Genomic DNA, 11639 nt, shown 5'->3' with positions numbered 1-11639 from the left:
TGTCCTCTTGTTAAAAGGAGTGCCCTTTATCCCCTTCCCTAGGCTGCCTATATAATTTCTTGCTCTTAAGAACACTTGGAAATCTCAACTGTGTTTCATCCAGGTAGTGAGGAAATTGCTCTGGCTCTGTTCTTTTATTCACATGTGGCATGTCAGAATAGAAAGTTGTAACTTGTTTTAGATCTTCTATCAAAATGCTTTTAAAGTGCACTTGTTAAGTAAAAGGTTCCATTTGGCTTCACTTTTTTTAACAGCAGAATTAAACATAAATACAAATCAGTTGGGCTGTAATATTTAAAGTACTAATAAAAGCTGGAAAATTCAGCACTAGGATTTAATGTCCAGGGTGAATGCTCCAGAAGTTTCCCAGCACCATCTAACCTTATGTAACAGCTCTGGGGATTTACTTTGTCTCCTTAAGGAAAAAAAACCCTTCTTATTAAAAACTGCATAAATAAATAAAATTCGGGATGGACAGCATATTTTGTTAACCCCAAGGAAGGTCTAGTTTCATAGTGACACTAAAGGAAATTCACCATCCATGTTCTTTCTTCTGTCTTTCTACCTTGAATGACTTCAAGTCCCTCCAAAACACAGTCTTGTGAGGGCATTGCATGTACATTTTTGACTCAGCAGTCAATTTGGACTTCAGTCAAAGGATTTTTCCTTGATTTTGGTAGCCTTTTCCTGGAAGCATTTGGCCAATGGCAGTCATTATCAGGACAATGGCAACAAAATAAGTGTCATCCCAGGGAAGACCATGTGCCTACCTGATAAACCACAACCTTTCTGAAGCTGCTACAGGAGATTTCTTCTAAAATACTCATTGCATTTCTTGCAGCTGTGGTCATTTGGAACTGTACCAGAACCCCAGCATTCTCTCAGTAGTGTAAGATATTGAATTCTCCTTTAGTAACACTTTGGAGCTTCACAAATGGTGAAAACAGAAAAATATATTCAAAACAAAATAATGTGCTTTGTTTTAATTTTGAGATGTTGCACCTAAGCATGGAGGGAAGGAGTATGTGCATTAATCCAGAAGAAAGGTGTAATTTATTTTGCCCAATTTAAGCCATGGGAAAGAAGGAAAATCCAAGGAACTGCAGGCTGGATGACCTCATCCCAATCCCTGAAAAGGTGTTGGAGCAGCTAATCCTGGAAAGCTTTGCCTAATGTAACAAGGACAAGAAACTGACTTGGTTTAGGTAGCAAGGATTGATGAAGGGGAAATTATACATCATAATCCTAAAAGCCTTCTATGATTCCATGACTGGCTTGGAGGGCAAGGAGAAGAGTAGCGGATCTTGAGGTTAGCAAGGCTTTCAAACCTGTCTCCTGTAAAAGCCTTGCAGAAAAAAATGATGAAATACAGCCTAGATAAAGGAAAAATAAGGTGGCCTGAAACCGGGCTTAAATATCAGTCTTCAAGGGCTGTGGTCAGCAGCACAGTGTCTGCCTTGAGAAGGGCTGTGTACCACCACTGGTACTGGGACCAGTGTTGTTTAACATTAACATTGATAGCCTGGATGTGGGACAGAGTGCGGCCTCAGCAGATTTGCAGATGGTAAAAATCTTGGAGGATTGGTTATTAGATGTGATGGTTGTTCTACCAGTTCGTAGGAACCTCAACAGGCGGCAGAATCAGGAATCTCATGACATTCAGCAGAGGTAAATGCAAAGTTCTTTGCAGAAAAGGACTTGGGGATCTTCACAGACAATATGTTCTTGCAGCAAAGACAGCCAAAATCGCCCTGGGCTGTGTTAGGAAAAACACTGCCAGCATATCAGAGTAGGTAATCTTTCCCCTCTAGTTAGCATCTGGGTCCAGTTCTGGGCTCCTCTGTACAAGAGACATACAGACATGCTGGAGTTAGTCCAGCAAAAAATCTCAAAGATTATGGGGTTGGAGCACCTGACTCATGTGAGAAGAAGCTGAGAGAACTGTGACTGCTCCACCTGGAAAAGACTCAGGTGCAGGTCTTATCAACTTACATAAATACTTGGAAGGTGCAAGGAAAGGAGCTCCAGGCTCTTTAGTGTAGACAGTGACAAGAGAAAATGGACGCAAATTGAAACAGAGCAAATTCCATTTAGGCATAAGAAAACACTAATTTCCTGGGTGGTAAGACTTGTAAAACGTAGGGACTGTTTGCCCAAGCAGTTTGTTGGGTGCCCATTTTTGCAGGCATTCAAAACCTGACTGGGCCTGCTGAAGGGCTTCTACAAGTGGTCACACATCATAACTTCTTATTCCACCAGTGCCATCTGCTGTATAGGAACTAGAAACAAACACCTCAGGAAAAATGTTAATTTTCAGAAGTACAGCTCTTTGCATATTTACTAAATCATCGGATTCTGACTGGAGGAATTACAAAGAACAGATGCTTACTGATACAGCAGCTCACACCCTGCCGAGAGAATAATGCAGCCGTCCTTGCTCTACTTGCTAAAATATATTTAAATTTAAAATGGCCTTGCATTGTTTCATTTCTCTGTGTTATAATGAACATTCATTTCAGTGAATGATCCAATAGAAAAATTGGCTTCAGTTTTTACCCAAATTTCCTGAGGGCTTCAAAACAATAAACGCTTTGGCTACATGTATTGGCATTTACTGCACACCAGGGATATGTTCCTCCCATTCTGCTACATTGAGGAGGAAGAATATTATCACCCACATATCTCATTGTTACTTCCATTACAATTGCTCTCCAGTGATGCAATTCAGAAACTAGGCATTTTTCATTAATTTAGTTTACCATGGAAACCCATGCTAGATAATCTACTTCTGCTGTGTCTGTTGGTAGTGGAGAGGACTTTTATTTTCTGAGATATTGCTGTGTTTCCTGCCTCCACATCCTTGTGTCATGCTCTTGGCTGTAATTGAGGTTAAAGCAGTAGCAAGTGTATATGTATGTGTAGCTATGGTTTCTCTGTGTGGGTGTGTGGGAGGTGTCCACATGCCCACACACACTCACAAACACACACACACACAGACACGGAGACACACACACACACACACTTGCTTGTGTAGACATACATGGTCAGGGGCAGGTTGTGCTACCTCAGCCCTCCAGTACAGACATGGTCTAGAGCTAAATCCCTTCACTGTCTGTTCCTCAGGGTGGAAGAGCTCACAGGTGATGTCCACTTTTTCCCTGTGGAAGGCTCAGCAAAGCTCCCACTCTCCAGCCTGGTGTAACAGTGCCCAAGGGTGCAGGTCAGGGACATTTTTAGGTGAACAGTACTTTTACAGGAAAATTGCAGTTTTGATCCCATTGAAAATGTTTGTGAAATGGTGATTGTTCTGAAAAATGAAAAGGCTTTTTTCTGATGTTTTCAAAGTGCTCTTTCAATTGTGTTCTAAAATCACGCTTCACTACTGCATTTAACAAAATATATCTTGATTTATTTTGACTAAAAGTAGAAATAACATTAGAAATATGCTAAAGAATAAAGGGAGATAAAACATCTCATTTGGGTTTGTAAAATTTTTTTGTTACCTTAGGTCCTTTTTTTACTTCTTCCTATTCCAATGAAGGAAATTGTAAAAAAAATTATTGTAATTTATTCCAAATGCCTTTCCTTTCCTTTCCTTTCCTTTCCTTTCCTTTCCTTTCCTTTCCTTTCCTTTCCTTTCCTTTCCTTTCCTTTCCTTTCCTTTCCTTTCCTTTCCTTTCCTTTCCTTTCCTTTCCTTTCCTTTCCTTTCCTTTCCTTTCCTTTCCTTTCCTTTCCTTTCCTTTCCTTTCCTTTCCTTTCCTTTCCTTTCCTTTCCTTTCCTTTCCTTTCCATTGTTTTGCCAAGCATTATTTTTGGGTTTTTAAACTACCTGCAGTAAGGCTTAATTTTGAATGACTTTGACCTGGATCAGGCTTGGCTAATAAGGGTCTGATGTAATGTAAACCTCCACCTTAACTATGCTGTGGTTTGCAGGCAAGGAAACTTAGATGAATTAATCTCATTGATTATATTTCATTTTAGACAAGTTCTTATGCCAACATGTTTTCTTCCATCTACACCAGGGAAAAGGTGAAATTTAAATTAATTCCTAACTAGGGAAGCATGGCTGCCTCTTTACTGGAAACAGAAAATCAGTGGTGCGGCAGCTGGGAATTTCAGCATGGGGTTAGAGTATTTCTTTAACAGCAAACTCATCCTTTGCATATAACAATTGATATCAGAAGCTATCTGAATTTAAAGTAAAATAGATATAAAAGAACATTGATGTTGTATTTCACCTGCTAATGGATAGCAGACAATTTCTGAGAGAACTTCTAAATCTGTCTTTGCTGTTTACAGATAAAGTTGTTCACTGAGTAGTTGGACAAATTAAAATGAAATATTTTGTATAGCTTTGCACCCTTCATCCCTTCCACTTGGAGCATGCACATCTCTGCAAGTTCCTGTGCCATTCCCTCTGTGGTGCCCTTCACCTTTCTGGTTCTCACATTCACAGTACTATAAATATCCTGGCATCTCCTTTAATGTTCCCTACAGTACTTTATTGTCACTAATAAAAGAAGTATTTATGAGAATTATGGCAAAATGATAATTTTTAATGATAAAGGATGTCTTAAAAATATGACCTATCTGTGGTCTGTTGCTCAGAAAGGCTGGTCAGAAATGCTGCTTTGTATCTCAGTGGCTGGCTGATGCTGAGACCTGGAAGACTTAAAATGTACATTGACTTAAATATTTAACTATTAACTTTTTACATTATATTAATCAGGAAACATACTTCTGTATTTCCTAAAATAGAGGTTTAGGAAAAATTGGATATAACATCATTTATTCCAATGTTTTTTTCAATCAAACTACAGTTGTCAGGACTTGGAACATTCTCACTCTCCACTTTCCACAGAGAAATCATGATCCTTGCTCTGGATCAGAGGTTCAGGCCTCCTCACAGTACAGAGCTCTTGCCAATAAATCTTGCTTAAGTGTAACACATTTGTAACACATTTGTTTACTTGTGTCTCCACTTCTTGATTATGAAAAAGGGGTTGTATTTAGTTTTAGTTGGTGGAAAGGTCCCTCTCCTAAAAAGACAGAATGTTTTTTCTTATGTCTTGGATTTTTCTTTCCTTAGGGAGCCAGTAGTTTCCTATGCTTTAATTTTTGTTTATTTTAGGTTTTCTCTGCCCTCATAATGGTCCTTGTGGTGTTAATTCACAGACCTTGTAGGTGAGAATTCTTCCTGGATAACTTGCAATACAAAAACATTATTCTGCCCTCTCCCTTTCATTCTGGTGAGACTCAGCCCCCTGCCTGAAGTCCCACACTACATGTATGGTAAGGTATTTCCTTCATCACTGTGCTGGTACCCTGCCATCTTTGGTCTCATACAAGAAGGCTAACACTGCAGTTAAAAGGGGAGTAGGAAAAGAGGCAAAATACAGGTTCTTGTATCCAGCCAATTAAAATATACTGCTTCATGCAGCTACAGGATGATGAAAAGAATTAATTTTTCACAAATCATTTTTTCCGGTCCCCTTTTGTGGTCTACATCTTATGCACTCTTGTAATTTCTTTTAATAAAATGATAGTTTAAGAGTCTGGCTTTGTACTGTTTCATTTTTTTCCTTTTTGGCATACAACACAGGCATGTTCCCTGGAATGAGAAGAAAATGGTTTCCTAATTCTGTTCTCAAGATTACTCCCGTTTGCAAGGTAATTTATTAAAAACACTTATATTGCTATTGTAATTATCCCATCTCTGGCTGGCAATGAATGTCCACATTGAACATAGTTATTGATCAAAAAGATGGTAAAAATAATCTGAACAATGGCTTATTAATTTGTCTTGTCAGAATGGAAATAATGAAATACATTTGACAAAGTAGATAAGTGGTGAAGGCCCTTGAGTCTGTGTGACCCTGACAGAGGCTTGAGCCAAAAGTAAGGCTGTAACATGGATTTAGAGATCTTGGTTTTGACAAGATAGGCAGGGTCTTTGCTAATCCGTACAACAGAAAGGCTGTAAATAATTCAGGCAGCAAATGGTAAGCAAAATATCAGGGAAAGAGATTTCTAGAACATAGCAGGGTAATCTACTGCCTGTGTTCCAGACCAGTAGGCAAGTCAAACACAGATATTATGCATAACAATTTTTTTTCAGGAAGCCAACAAACATGCCATGTTAAAGTATTTTTTCACTCACTTACAGACAAAAAGGAATATAGAATTTAGGAAGGAAAAGGAAAGATTAAACAGGTCATCTTCTCTCTCTTATTGTAACCAAAATCTTCCTTCTAGAGTCCATGCCCTTCTTTGGGCCAATGACTGCTCAAGCTTCTGCTGGTTCCTCCTAAAATCTTGGTCATCTTGGTCTATACTAAGGGTACCTCTAACAATAAAACACTTAAGTGTATATAAGCTTGTTGATGGAAATTAGTGGTAGGATTTCCCTAATTTTCTATATGTAAATTTTAATTATAGATATGGCAATTAATGAGGTTTAAAAAAGCAAAGAATCTGGTCACGTGTCTCTAATTTATCAGACTTTACAAGAACACATGAACTGGACTCTGTTTTTAATTTTTATGCTTTGTATGAAAAATGTTACTTTCCTGTAAGTACACTGGCCTCTTGGCAAGAAACAGCAGAAAACTGGAAGCTACCAAGAAAATTTATTTTTCTCAAAGTCACGACTCCAGTGACACTAGGGTGGTTCTGGAAGGACCTAACTGCCCTGAGCATCCACACCTGAAATCCCCACCTCTGCATCATCCTCCCCATGGTCCAGGAGCCCTATTTTGCCTCAGCTGTGGGCACTTAGTCCTGACCCTAAGTCCCACTGTGAGTTCTGGCTTATTGCTCACCTTGTCTGTCCATGGACCCTGCTCCTGGTTCCTGGCTCTGGCCTCTGTACTGAGGCCCTGTGGGATGGTGCTCACTGGGGACAGCTCAGTCTGGGCTCTGCTCAGCTGTTGGCTCAGCCCCAACTTCTGCTCCCTGGCTTCACCTCTCGCAAGAATGGCTTTAGGGCTGCTCCTCTCATCCTTATTTATGGCATTGTGTGTGGACCCTTTGTTTAGATCTTTTTCCATCAGTGATGCTGCCTATAGGAACAGATTATTAGCTCAGTGAGCACTCTGGTGAAGACAACATACATAAGATTGTGAGTATATGCTGAAAAATGTGAGCAACCAAGTAAGTTGCTTGCCATGTGTTTCTAAATACCTGGTGGTTGTTATGAATTTCTTTATGTTTGTGCCTGGGTCATCAAATGAACACATGGCATCTAGACAGGTTATGGAGACTGCCTCAAATCAGTGCCTCAATTTTCAAGAGAAAATATTTTTATCTCTCTAGAGAAGCTGGCTCACGATCTTCTCCATTTTAAATCAGACTGTCAGGATGTTTCTGTGAAGTTGACTGTTATTAGCTCTGTGCCAGTTTTTCTTTGATGTGACTGAAAGGTAACATAAATTTGTTTTCTAGACTGAGCTGATTTCTTCAGAACTGTTTTTCCTAAACATCACCTTTATCATATAAAGTTAATCAAAGAGATCAAACAGTAGACAAGCAGCTCAGAGATTTATTGCTCTTTGTCAAACACTATGTGCACTTGGCTAAAACTGGATCAGCTCTCACAGAACCCAAGTGGTTCTCTGTGAAACAGCACAGCAGAACCTACAGGTTGAATGATGGCCCAGATTTTCAAGAACCAGCATGACAGCAACAGAGGAAGCAAAAAATGTACTTCTCCAGGCATCATTTCCCTGGCTTCAAATAGTCTTTTACTTGCACTGCCAAATTTCATTTTGTGTAGCTTTGTATGTATGGGAGGAATTACCTTCCAAAAGAATAGTCTTTTGCAGATTACTATCACTTCAAACTCCCAAAGATGTTGGCCGATTTAAAGAAAATAGCTGCCTATAGGGTTTTACTCTCTTCTCTTATATTTTCAGGTTTTTTGTTTGTTTAATTATTTGTAGTGCAAGAAGGAGACTTTCTTTTTTTTCCTATTGTACCATTTTAAGAATGTGGTTTTGTTTTTGTATTTGTTTTGTTTTCTTGTGTAGTAAGTGTACCAAGACAGAACAAAACGTAAAAATGACAGAATCATGGAATCAGTCAGCACACCTTTTCAGATTACAAGTTTATTTCAGAGGAGGAGAAGTAGGAGGGAGAGAGGGAGGGAGAAGATAGTGGTGTCCGCATCTTCCTGATACCCAGTGTTCTCATTTACCATGTAAGTGATCTCAATTCAGGGATGTGACGTTGGGGCTAGTAGGAAGAGTACCAGCTGTTTTGTCTGCCTAATATGATCAAGCAAGGTGGGTGGGTGGTAAATATGAATAGACTGAATTTGTCCTCAAGGTCACACCCTGTGTGGCAGTGTAGAGACGGCTTCTTCTGTTGTAGCTGCTCCAGTTTATAAATTGCATCCACGCCTAAATTCAGGCTCTTGCTTCAATTTATATTTAGAATATTGCTGAGGATGCTTAGGTTCATTATCCTCTTCAGCATCTCTTGTAAGTAATTTGGATTGCAATGTCTAATCCTGTTTGTTTCTTGTTTTGAGGTGGCTTGCCCTTCAAGTAGAGCTCCTGTGAAGGCAGAGGAGCTCCACCTAGGCAGACACACTGCCTCAAGGCTGTCATGGCCTTGCAAAACGTGTGTGTTACAGCCTTTCATATTTCAGTGTTCCAGTCCCTTTGTAAGTTTGTTTCTTAAGCCTATAGTTCTTGATGAATAAGTTTTTAATGCAATAGGTGCTGCTTTATGACAAGCCTGAATAATGACATATCTTGGAAAGATGTGTATGGCCAATAATGAATCTTCTCATCTTTCATGATCATTAATTACTTGCTAAATTCTCAAGGGTCTAACTAAGAAAATACTTAACTGACTGCTAATGCAGTGGCCAGCATAAAATTCGTCATTACTTAAGCATAACACATAGTTCTCCGGGGTATTCTATGAATAGTGTATGTCTTCAACATGTTTTTCAAAGAGTCTACACAATGGCTTGGTGAAGCAATTAATTTGCCATTTATGTTTTGTATCAGAACAGAATGTTTTTATATCATATTTTTGCAAATGGAAGTACATAATTTAATCTTGGCTCTTTTGTTAGAATTTAATGATCAAAACAAAGCAAAAACTCAACAGCCCCAAACACCTGTCTGTTTCTTTTAATGTTTTATATGTCTTAACATCAATGCATCAATGTATATTATGAATAGATGAATGAATAAATTAAGAAAACATACTGTCTGTTCTTCTTTAGCTCATATTCATTGCAATGATTTATCTGATCTCCATAAAGTGCTGGTTACTGTTGCTGAAAATATTAGTTCTTCACAGAATGAAACATTCAGTTGTTATCATGGCTCCAGGCAGTTTTTTCACTTCTGAATGCTTGGAAGATGCACATTATTTATTTTATGTATGGGGAACACATATCAGAGTCCAGTCTCAAGAATACTTTCTGCACCCTGTTATTTCTGCACACATTATATTGCACCTTTTGTATTGAAATTTTTGCTTCTGCAACAAAACATTATTTTTGTTATTTGCCACTCATATATATATACTGCTGATCAATTAATTTATTTTTTCCATTCACATTACTGATTTTAATTGCCAGTAGTTAGCTGGTAAGCTATTTCAGCCTGCTAAAAACGTCCTAGGAGCGTACTTCAATTACCAGGGCTATTGAGCATGTCAGAAATTACAAGGGGAAATGAGATTTTTATGGCTCTGGATCTCAACATGACAGGTAATAAAGTTGTTTCTGGGACAGTATCACCTCTCACAACAAGTCAAGTGTGCTGGTTTTGCCTAATTCCCATAATGGAGGAACTTTTATTGTCTCTTTCTTTTGCACTGCTCTGAATATGGAAGCTATTAATTTTCTGTTGTGAATCCTCACATACTATCAAGTGTTTGACCTAAAACATACATTGCACAGCTGCTCAAGGGCATGGAATATTACCCATTTTTTATATTGTATGCTAAATGGGAAAATGCTTATAGTAATGTACAGAAATCATTACTTTCTCCGTCATGAATCAATGAGCCTGGAAACAGAGAAAACCTAAGAGAGGACTTATTCCTGGTACTCTTGGAACCAAGAGGATATTTCATTAGAGAATGCTTCAAAGTTCTTCTTATCTATTAAGGAGACTTAAATTACATGGCATGAGCTACTAACCAGCTGTGCTATAATATTATGCAAGGTTTTTGATTGCTCAGAGAAGGAATGTTGTACACCATATTTAGTTATTTGTGATTTTATGCTAAGTTTTGCAATCTGGTACTGTCACTTGTGTTAATGCATTAACAGTTTGAATATTCATGTGGGCTCATGCAGCTGCAATTTTTATTTTTCAGATATGACAAATAAAGCCTACTCCCATAAAACTGCATTAACTGTGAGGTAGCGATACTTTGTACACCCCTGGCACTGACATTTGCTAGCTAACTTAAGAACTGTCCTGCTATATGTAACTTAATAGCTGGAATCAGGTGACTTTCTCCAAGAGGAACAGAGGAACAGAATTAGTTGCTAATTATTCATTAGTTTAATGGATAATTGGGGTAAGCTTTATGTATTTCATTACAAATAGGCTATTTAAACACTGCAGTCATCGCTTGGGCCCTATACATAGATAGTGTGTCTCTCTCTGTTTTATTTTTGATTCCAAGTTTTGCCAAAAGAAATTGAGGATGATCTTGTACAGTTTTTGCATCTGTAAGATTTTGGTGCTCATAGGAGCTACTGTAGCATTAGCATAAGCTGGTATTACAAGTAATCACCAAATCTTTTTTGCAGCTCAAAATATAACACAGATTGCTTTGGCCATTATCCTTTGCTTACCACTATTTGCTTCACTGCCAGGTCACCCTTTGTTAGAGTGCATGAGTGAGATCTGGACAGAACTGCTGGACAGAAGCTGAATCACTAAGAAATAATTTCCATTTGCAGAAATATAAACAGGTGCTTTATAGAGCTCTTCTACGTTCATATCATCGGAGGAACACAGGCCATGATTAAAACCACGAGTTTCTCTGTATAATTATCTTGCATCCTTTTCTTTTCCTCTGAATGGGAATTTTTATTTGCTTCCCTTTTTATGCTGCATAGTGCCTGCCCCACTGGTGCCACCACAAGTATCTTACTACAAACAGAAGACACTTGCTTCAGACAAAGAGAAGTCAGGTGACTATACTCACAACAACAGCTCTGAAAGTCATAGATCTCTCTTTGTTTTGGTCTTAATGCACAGCCTGAAGCTAGCTTGTATGAACATGCCCAAGTACTTACCAATATTTGGGTGTGAGTCTGACCATTTGCAGGCAATGTTTTACCTGCTCAGGATCTGTGGAAGCTAACATTGTGTTTCTGTGAAGCAGTGTCATCTGGCAGCATCTCCCAGTGCTATTTGGGATTGCTTGGATGAGTTAAAGAAAGTAAGTTTTGATTTATTATGTGGCTGTGCCTATTTCATACTTAGCAGGTTAGCACAGTGCTCTAGCTCAAGTAAGATGTGACATGCATTATCTTCATCTTTATAACATATTTTGGACATTGCTTGTCATCAAAGCATTTGGCACAATGTCCTCTGGCATATTCCTGGAAAAGCTGGCAGCCCATGGTTTGGGCAGGAGCACTCTTTGCTGAGTT

At 38.6% G+C, this 11639-nt stretch overlaps 1 long non-coding RNA gene across 1 annotated transcript; it reads left to right on the top strand.

Moving 5' to 3' along the window:
- Positions 1-5174: 5174 nt before the first annotated feature.
- LOC135293790 (uncharacterized) lies at positions 5175-8116 on the top strand. Its single transcript, XR_010355888.1, has 3 exons — positions 5175-5293; positions 5604-5671; positions 8029-8116. It is a non-coding gene; the product is annotated as an uncharacterized LOC135293790 (long non-coding RNA).
- The last annotated feature ends 3523 nt before the right edge of the window (positions 8117-11639 follow it).

The sequence above is a fragment of the Passer domesticus genome, chromosome 2, assembly GCF_036417665.1.
Source record: "Passer domesticus isolate bPasDom1 chromosome 2, bPasDom1.hap1, whole genome shotgun sequence".
Lineage (NCBI taxonomy): Eukaryota > Metazoa > Chordata > Aves > Passeriformes > Passeridae > Passer > Passer domesticus.
This window is presented reverse-complemented; position numbering and strand designations above follow the sequence as displayed.